Source organism: Fukomys damarensis, unplaced genomic scaffold (assembly GCF_012274545.1).
Source record: "Fukomys damarensis isolate Sample0158 unplaced genomic scaffold, DMR_v1.0_HiC HiC_scaffold_12, whole genome shotgun sequence".
Lineage (NCBI taxonomy): Eukaryota > Metazoa > Chordata > Mammalia > Rodentia > Bathyergidae > Fukomys > Fukomys damarensis.
The window spans coordinates 10,644,644-10,654,795 of NW_022900924.1; positions in this window are offsets into that span (position 1 = coordinate 10,644,644).

Below are 10,152 nucleotides of genomic sequence, written 5' to 3' on the forward strand. Positions count from 1 at the left end.
CACCAGATCAGTTTAATACATGTTTCATCTGCAAACCTTGAGCTGCTGAGGATTATGATATCACCATGGCCTTGTCGTCTTTAGAAGGCACCCACTGAAAGGTGCCAATCCATAGAATGCTTTCACAGCTCGCTGTGCAGCTCCAGATGATGACGGCTGGAAGTAATTATTTTCTCACCATTGTTTGCAGAAGGCATCTGACCTTCCCTTTCATAGAAAGTTTTGGTCCTCCTGCTTCCTTTGTGGGAAATATTAAGCAACCAGCAAGTGCATTCAGAATGATGTAGAAAAACAGAATCATGTTCAGAGGATGGGGCTGGGAACGGGGGATGAGAAAACAAGTTAGAAGGGCAAATGTTCTGCCCAGAACAGAACAGACAAAGGGCTGTTTTCTTATAGCTTTGCAGGCAAAGGATGACTCCACTAGTTCTGTATGAGCTCAGAAGACAGGAGGAAGTTTGGACTCAATTTAAGGAACTATGTATACAGCCGAGCATAATTTGAAAGCATGTGAGCTCTGGAATTAGATTGACCTGTCCGCTGAGCAGTCTCAGGGATAATAATTCTCAAAGTACTATAAATAAAACAAAGGATAATCCATACAAAGCACAATGTCTAGCACAAAGGAAGCGCTTAGTACATGCTCGCTTAGCACCTTTTGAAGCCAGGTAAGCACTGGAAGTAGAAAAAGCTCTGAAATGAAAAGGGCTTGTGTCTGAATCCTAGTCCCACCACTTGCTGATCCTAAGATCTGGGTCAAGTTACTCCATTTCTTAGAGCCTCAATTTTATCATGTATAGGAAATTCAGGTATGAGATGGTTAGGCACATCTTACACTTGTTACTGGGAGTACTAACTAAAGTGACAAGAACAGAGAGCCAAGTACCCAGAAAGGGCTTGATGCATGTTATTTCCTTCCTTTGTCCAGCAAGGGCTACATTACACTAGACAGGAATGAGCTTGCAGCCACCTCCCAGAGATATCCAACCAAGTGCAGATGAGCGTTTTACAGGTTGAGGAGTCGCAGATGATCACTAGGGATGTTAGACATTGAAGACTCTTTCCAAATTTAACCAAGAGACAGTGTGGAGAATTAATTAAGCCAGTGTTTAAATCCCAAGTTGGCCAATTACCACCTTTTTCCAAAGAATGTTTCATCATTAGAGAATGGGGTTAATAGTACATACGTGAAAATGACAAGTGTACATAAAACGTAACACAGTGTCAGACACATTTTAAGTGCTCAATAAAATTTAGCTATTGTTAGTTTATGATTGAACAAAAAATTTCTAGATCAGTGTAGTGTTTTGGAAGATCAACTGGTTAATAATAACTCCCCAGTCTCATGGCATTTTACAGTTTGGCTATTTGGAACACAGGTGTGTGTGTGCACACACACACACACGCATGCACACACAAAATGAAAGAGGATGAAAAGAGCATCTTAATTGAGGTGGTGTGAATATTCCCCAAAGTTTCAGGTGCTGGGAGATTGGTCCTCAGTGTAGTGGTGTAATGAGGTGTGGGGACCTTTAGGAGGTGGGGCCTAGTGGGGAATAGATGGATCATGGAGATGCTGCCCTCAGAAGGAAATGATGTAGCTCTTGTGCAACCCGTTTTGGCGCTCATGAAAAGGTTGTTACAAAAGGACAAGCCTAGCTCCTCTCCATTCTCTCTGGCTTGCTGTCTTCACATTTGATTTCACCCTCTCGAACAGTTTGCTGTCATGGTGCCATTCATCTTGGTGTGATGCAGCCAGGGGGCCCTTCACCAGACCCCACACCCTGCTGTTTGGACTTTTGGCCTCTGAAATCATGATCTAAATAAATTTCTTTTTTAAAAAAATTACCCAAGTTCAGGTGTTCTTTTACAGCAATGGGAAAGGACTCATACAATGTGCAAGATATTTATTGTGGACCACAGCACCAAGAGGTGGGGTTGGGAGCAGGTGGGAAGAGTCTGTTGAAGGAGAGAAGGAAGAAGGGATGGGTAGGAGGAGCGACACACAGAGACAAAGTTCTGAGACAGTCTTGGCTGGGTTGACGGAGAGCCTCTGAGCCTAAATTACCTGCTGGATGAATGCCTGCCCCGTCGGCCTGGCTGTAGGAACCCCACCTGCTCCGCTACTGACTGAGAACATTAGGAGGCGGGATGCATGCCGTGTGCCCCAGTGTGTAGCACCTGCCAATCCTCTATGCCTCCTGAAGCAGTCTCTCAGTGAGGCACCTGACCTGGATACCTCCAACATCCTTTTGGGTCATCTTTTGTGCTGCCAAGGTCCTCTTCAGGATGCATGACCTCCCTCGTGTCTCTTTCCTTCTTGAGGGAAAACTATGAAGAAAGGAGCAAACTCAAGCACCTTCACTGCTGCTGGTCTTAGAGATGAACCTGGGGTTCTTCCTCTTCCCCTTTCACTATCCAGTCTGCATTGTGCTCGTCTTCAGCTGCTCCCTCTGCAGGCTCTGGTGGTTCAGCTAGTGGTGTGAGCACCATCTTCATTCCCAAGGAGTCTAAATCCACTGGTCAATATACAGTTCTTCTTGTCTCAGGGTTGTTGCATGTGTCACTTGGGCAAGAGGCACCCTCATGCCTGGGCTCCTCATGGATTCCTTCCTGCTCTCATTGTGTAATTGCTGATCACGGTCAATTGTCCCTAACAAAATGATGACTGTTTTCTGCAATTGCTAGTTCCTGAACATCAGATTCCAAAGTTCCCTGTGTCAACGGTAGCTAATAGTCATTAAAATGTTGACTTTGTCCCCTAGCAAAAGTGCATTCATTTTGGGAACCTGGTCCTCTAACCCTGCAGAGCCCCAAATTGCAGAAATTAAGACATATTCCCTTACTGGGGCATTGGATGTGAAGGACAGTGGAACCACATCTATTTCCACGACTGGATGCCAGGGTCTCTGTGTGGGTGCTGTTGGAGACACAACGCCATGCAGAGAACTCTGATTTGATGCAAATGCTTCAAATTGTAATACATCCTAGCATACACTGCTTTTGAGCAGATGCTCCAGCCATGCCTTCCATAGGCTGCTGCAAGACTCTGAATCCAGCTGCTTTCGGGTGGTGTGTTATGTGTCACAACTGCGGCTTGTGGCCACTGTGAAGTAGATGTCTAGTGCTTAGAATTTCTGTGAGCATAGAGGGCAGTGATAGTACCAGACATTGTTGATGCCCAGAGCCTTCTCCCTCCTCAGCACTCACGGTTCTCAGGGAGAGCTCTCTGTCACTATTTTGTCTGAAACCTCCCTCTTGCTATAGCACATATTCCCAAACTTTCTCGGCTCGTGGAATCCTTTTATTCTCAGCCATTTTTTTTTAACAGCATCTCTAAGTTAAAAGAAACATCCCTCTTATTAAGTGGTTTGGACCACACGACTTTGCAAGTATTTATGAGTAATACAGTAGTCATCTGAAAATGTAATACAATAAATCAAAAGAAAATTAATGTGCATTTGATTCTTAAGTAGCCACAATTTCTTCCCAAAGGGACATGTGTAACTGGTGGGCACCATGCAACTTAATCAAACCTTGGAATCAGTTTGGACATTGTCACCTTCATTTTCTGTGGCACACTGATTTTTGCACAAATCTCACTTTTTACCACAGCAATTCCCAAAATTCAGTATTTTTTAAAAAGATAGGATATCATGAAAGAACTGTTGTACAATCTTCTGTTGAAATTGAGTCTGTCAGTCAGCTAGAGCTATCCTTACAAACTCTCAGAGTTTGGGTGGTTTTGACAACAGAGATTTTTTCCCCTCCTTAATTTGAAGACTGAAAGTCTGAGATCAAGATTTCTACAAGTTTGATTCTTTTGAGGCTTCTCTCCTTGGCTTGCAGGTAGTTTGCTTCCTCCTGGCTCCTAATGTAGTGCTCCCTGTACGTGTGTAGTTTTAGATATCTTTCTTTCTCCCCACCCCCCCTCTTGCTTTTGTTTCTTCTTTTATTCTGGGAATTGAACCTAGGATCTTCACACTGAGCTACATCCCCAGTTTTTGAAATAAGGTTTTGTTAAGTTGTTAAGTTGACTGGGCTTGACCCGAATTTGTGACCCTCCCAGAGTACCAAGATTACAGGTGTGCACTCTAATGCCTAGGTTTTGGGTTCATATGTCTTATAAGGACATCAATCCTGCTATATTACAGCTCACATTAGGATTTCACCACATAAATTTGAGGCCAAGAGAGGATGGAGCACAGTTTAGTCCATAACACTGAGCTACTTTGAGCTAGTAATTCACATAGTGTTTAACAGATAACTCGGTCTCCCTTAAAACTTAAAAACAGAGCTTTTTTTGTGAATTTCTTGAAGTACTCCGAGGCACTTCGGTGCCTAGGTTGGGAACCACAGGGCTATAGGATTTTGTTCTGCCTTGGAGCAGAGCACACTGGAAGTTGAAGACATGGACACGCATAGGAAGAGCTATATAGCAACAACTGATGGACGTTTGTGGGTAAACACCTCACCACTCAATCTTTGAGGCATGTTCTGCACTACTCTTGACCTTCCTTGGAAGAGTGATTTGTGGGCGACCCCATACCTCACGGTTGCTGCTTGCTCACCAGTACACTCCAGACTGGCCTGATTTTTTTTCCAGTCCCACTGCCCCACATTCCTTCTGGTTCTTCTGGGTGGCCTCCTGACTAAACTACTTATATCCAAGCCATTGTTTCTGCTTCTAGGGCCCCCAATCTCGGTCGTGGTTGACTGACACTATCAGGGAGATCAGACTTAAGTCAGACCTTGAAGTTGAGCTACAGATCACTATCCAGGCCCCTGGATTTCCCCCTTCCCTTCATCTTATTACATGGCGGCATTGATCACCTGGTCCCATAATGACCTTTGTGTTGCAACTTTCATGGCTATTTTAAAGGATTTCTAGATATTCTCCACACCCCTTAAACACTGAGAGGGCAACATATGTTCACATATGCAAATACGTCCCCAACAGTGAAATATTTGACAAGATATGAAGTGATTGTTTAATTCTTAATTCCTAATTGATGTATGCAAAATATGAACTAAAGGACGTGAAGCGACAGGCATCCTCTCCTCCAAATTTGCCAAAAAAGAAAGGCATCGGAAGGGATTAAAAATAGATGTATCAAGTAGAAGAAAAATTTTGGAATGTGTCAGACACCAGCTGGGGTAGCTGAAGTGAAATCTCAAAATCTGGTAAACACTTGAATTTCAGTCAGTAATACATATGTTTGGCATTAAAAAATCTATTGGAAAAGTCATTTTTTAAAACATCTTTAATATGCTTTTCTGTGTTGCATCTAGCACCCAGAGTTCTCCTTCTGGGTATTTTTACTAAAATGTCAGCGATGGAGTTACAAATTACAGGACCCAGGGCAAGAATAAAATTTGGGGTTCCCTTGACACCTGGTAGCTGGCAATCTATTGATAAATTGCTTCCAGGATGAAATGCCACTGGATAATGTGAGTTTGCACCACCTCAGTGGATCCCAGTACTTCATTAGATTAAAAGATTAGTGCATGCTGTCTTCTCTCTGGGGTCGTCTGGGCCCAATTCCATTCCTACCCTCCTCTCCAAACTGCAGTCTGAGGGGAAAGATGGATTTAGATCCTTTATAAGAAGGTAAGGAAAGGTAATGTGAACCTGCCTCTCCTACTCCATCTTATTTTGTTCCACCCTACATAGTACCAGAGGAAGAAATGAGATGTTCAGAAATATCTTTAGTGAATTTCACCAACTGGAGAAGTAGGATGGGGTTCAAGCTACCTCCATCACATTGCCATCCATTTTTAAACGCTTCATGTCAGCACGCCCTAAGAGGGAGGCCAGCTGAGAGTCCTGAACTGTAAATCCCACTTTACAAATGGAGAAATGGAAGCAAACTGTAGGATTTAGTAATTTGTTAATGATGGTATGTCTTTGAAAATTCAGATTTTACAATTCCCAATGCAGTGACTTCAACATCTTATCATGTTATTTTAATGCTCTTTCACTGAATGGGATGTGTATGCGTGTGTTTGTGCTTAGTTCAGCAGAGCAATGTGGATTCACATCTGCAAACTCTGCAAACTCTCAAGAGGATGAGACCGTTGAGACTTTCAAATCACCTGGGAGGCTAACTTCCCAAGCCTTCTGGAGGAATACTGTGGGAAGGCATCTCCTTCCTCGTCTTCCCATGAATTTCCAAGGACCTCAGAATTTCCTACTCAGCATACGCTCCAGCTTGTTTCCTACAGTTCAGTAGAATTATGAAATATATCTTCAAGTCCTTAACCCTATTATCTATACATATAACCTTATTTGGAAGTAGAGTCTTTGTAGATGGCTATGGTTAAATTATACCGGATTAGGATGGACGCTAATCCAATGATCTCTGTCTTTATAAGGAGAAGTAAATTTAGACAGTGAGACATAAGACACATAAAGAGAGTGCCATGTGACAACAGAGGCAGAGAATATACCTACAAGCCAAGGAACACCAAGGACCAACAGCAAACCCCAGAATCTAGGAAGACACAAGCAAGGATCCTTCTCCAGATTCTTCATAGAGAGTCTGGGGCTGGTTCTTGCCAAATCCTTAACTTTGGACTTCTAGCTTCAGAACAGAGACACTAAAAGTCTTGTTTTAATCCAAATGGTTTGTTGGAATTTATTAGAGCAGCCCCAGGAAACTAATATAGCACCCATCTTGACTGAGCTTCATTCTCCGCTCTACTCCATGTTATTAATGCCTCTGTGCTTGCCCAGAGTGGTGCATAGTAGTATTTTACTGGAGGCTTGGGATAACAGAAGATTGCAGCTGTACAGAGTCAGTGACTTAGGATTAAATATTAAGCATCACTGAGTTTTCAATTAAAGTAAAATAAAGTTCCCAGGTGACTCTTAACACAGAGATAGCATAGGAATCTACCACCTATTCTGTTTGGAAACTGTTTCTTTTTTTTCCCACAATAAATACTCTCCATTTTGTAGATGTATTTTAATGAGGTTTTAATATGACTGCAAAACTGGAGTTCCAGTTTATGGTTTTATCCCAGTTTTGTTTAACCAATTCCATATCATTAGACAGAAAACAGTTTATTCTTATCCTGACTATAAAACAGCAGTATCTTAGAGGGTATGCTAATGTTTTATAGGTTGCAGAACTTTGAGGTCAACTTTAGTTAAATGCCTTCATCCCATTGTGAGGGCCTAGTGCATGGACATGTGGCCAAGACCTTATGCAGTAGATATTTACTGCTTTTCCTGTCTAGCACCTACACTTCCATTGGATAACTGACCCTATCCTACTTCAGTTATGAGATTCTTTTGAGAGTCACAGGAATGAGTTTATCAAGCAGTACTGGCCAACACAAACACCATTTCCTTCTGACTACAGTGTTTGGATCAAGGTTAAGGCTGTTGCTATCATTTATATGTTGTTTCCCCCACAGAAGTTCATAAATTGGAAGCATTGTGCTCACTGAATTGGTACTGGGGTGGTGGGAACTTTGAGAGGTGGGGCCTATCAGAAGGCCCATAAGCCATTAGAGGTTGATCCTCAAGTCATGAAGGGACTATGGTAGTTCTCATGGGCTTCTGAGTTAGTCCTTGTAAGAGCGAATTGTTACAAAAGCGAGCCTGACTCTTGAATTGCAGTTTGTCTTCCTCTCGTGGCATATGCCCTCTTACTCCTGCCTGTGCTCTCACTACTATATGCCTTTCTGCCACCAGGTCCTCACCATAGCTGAACAGATGCTGGCACCATGCCTCTGAGCTTTCAGAACTTTGAACTAAATAAGACTCTTTTCCTTTAAAGCAGCCTGACTCAGGCATTTCATTATAGTAACGATGAACTGATGAATCCAGATGTTGCCCAAATTGGCTTCCTTAGAATTGTTACTCAGAGTTGGTTTCTCTTTTTCTTCTTTTTTTCAAAATATTCAAGGGAAGTAAAGTTCCTTTAATGTCAAATAAGTAGAATGATATAAATTGGGATTTGGTATTAGAGGTTCTGTTTAAGGGCATTCTCTTTTTTTTTTGGTACCGGGAATCAAACTCAGGTCCCTGCACTTGCAAGGCAGGTGGTGGAATCACTGAGCTAAATTCCCGGCCTTAAGGGCATTCTTATGTGCCACGAGGAAAAGCCTTTCTGCAACCAAAGAAAGTTAGGTAAATTTACCTGATGGAAGAAAGATATGGAGATCTGATAAAATTGTTGGTGTGCCTGATTCTGAGTGGACTTGAGGCTAATACGATTCCCAAAATTCTCTTTATCTGAGCGTGTGACTGCCACTTGGCTTTTGCTGTGCCTGTGGCTGGTTTGACTGTTTTCTTTAGACTGACTTGAATTGATTTTGTCACCTGCACTGGGAAGAGTTAATTAGTTTAACTATTTCTGCTTTCACAGCCTCCTAAAATCCTATTTGGGATTTTAAAAGATCTTGCAGAATGATGATATCTAAACTGGGGAATGGGAAGTGTGTCCAACTGAAACAGTGTAGTATATGGAGAAAAGCCTGGGAAACAGCTGTCTCATTATGAAAAACAAAAATTAAATAACATATCCAACATAAAGGGGCATTGTGAGGTTGTGACACAGTTATCTGTGTATCTGAATGTCTATATACCTATTATCATCTGTATATTAGATATAAATATATATATTTTTTAAAATTTATTTATTTATTTATTGGTTTTTTGAGACAGGGTCTCACTATATAGTTGAGTCTGACCTGGAACTCACTGTGTAGCCCAGGCTGGTCTTGAACTCACAGCAATCCTCCTGCCTCAGCCTGGCAAGTGCTGGGATTATGGGCATGCGCCACCACGCCCGGCTCAATATATATGTTAATATATAAACAATATGTTCAAAATAAGATCCCACTCTCCCTTTTCCTGCTTCCTTTCCTTCCTTGTTTTCTTCCTTTCAGTTAGAATTCACCAATGGGCCGTACTTTACGAACATTTATAGGGAGGCTGATGGAGGAGGATTGCAAATTCCAGTTCCATCTGAGCAACTGAATGAAATCCTGTCTCATTGCAGTTCAGTAGTAGAGCACTCCTAGGTTGATCCCCAGTACTGCAAAAAAAAAAAAAAGAGAGAGAGATGATGATATATAAAAAATAGATCAACCCTTGCAAAGACTAAAAATTCAGCTTTAAATCAGCCCAATCTTTGACTAGATTAAGTTGATCTTCCCTTGTAGAGTTGACTTTCAGAAATCAAAAGTCTTCCTCTATGAAAGATGAATGCTATTCAGAACTTCAAAATAATTATATAATTTTTTTCCTACACATATTGTCTGGCAATCAGTCACAAATTACCAGTATGCTAGCAGACAGGCCCAGATAAGAGAAAACAGAAAAATTAGGAAAAATAGAAGAAAACCCAAAGGAATCCAGATATTAGAGTTATCAGATATAGGTTCAAAATAGAGATGACAACTGTGGTCAAGAAAATAGATATTTCTGTCACTGAGCTCACTAATTCCCTCTTCAATATTCATTAATTCCAGCTAGTATATTTTTTGTCTCTAGAAGTTTAATTTGAATCTTTTTAAATCTTCTGTATCTCTACTTAACATAGTCTTTCCTCTGGCTATGTAATTACTGATTTAATGTCTATTAAAAATTTTCATGTCTGAGTTAGTTTGATTTTGGATCAATTTTCATGTTATTGTGGATCATATTTTTTCTAGCTTTTTGTTTATGGGATAAATTGTTTTGGATATTAGGTACTATATCTTTTGCCTTGTTAGGTGCTAGATATTTTGTATTTCTATATATGCTTATGACCTTTGGCTTGAGACATATTTAAGTTTGATCATTTCAGATCTTGTTTTTAAGCCTTAGTAGGCAGATTTAATTTGGGGTTAATATTGCACTGTACCTGCAACAAGCATTTTTACATACTCTATTCACTGCTTCATAAATTAAGAGCTAGTTGGAACAGATAAGATTTATGCACTCTATATTTTTCACTCTAATTCTTTCAGATGGCTTTAGCTGTATCTTCTGTGCTAGTTTCCCCTATGAGTCTTAGTTGCCTTTCCTCCTTGGGTGCCCTACTCTGAATTCTAGAAATGTTCTCCATTTCATAAACTGGGCAAGGCTCAACTTCTCAGAGGTTACTGTGCTTCACTGGCTGATGTTTAATGTTCTAAAAGCTCTTGTTTATATAT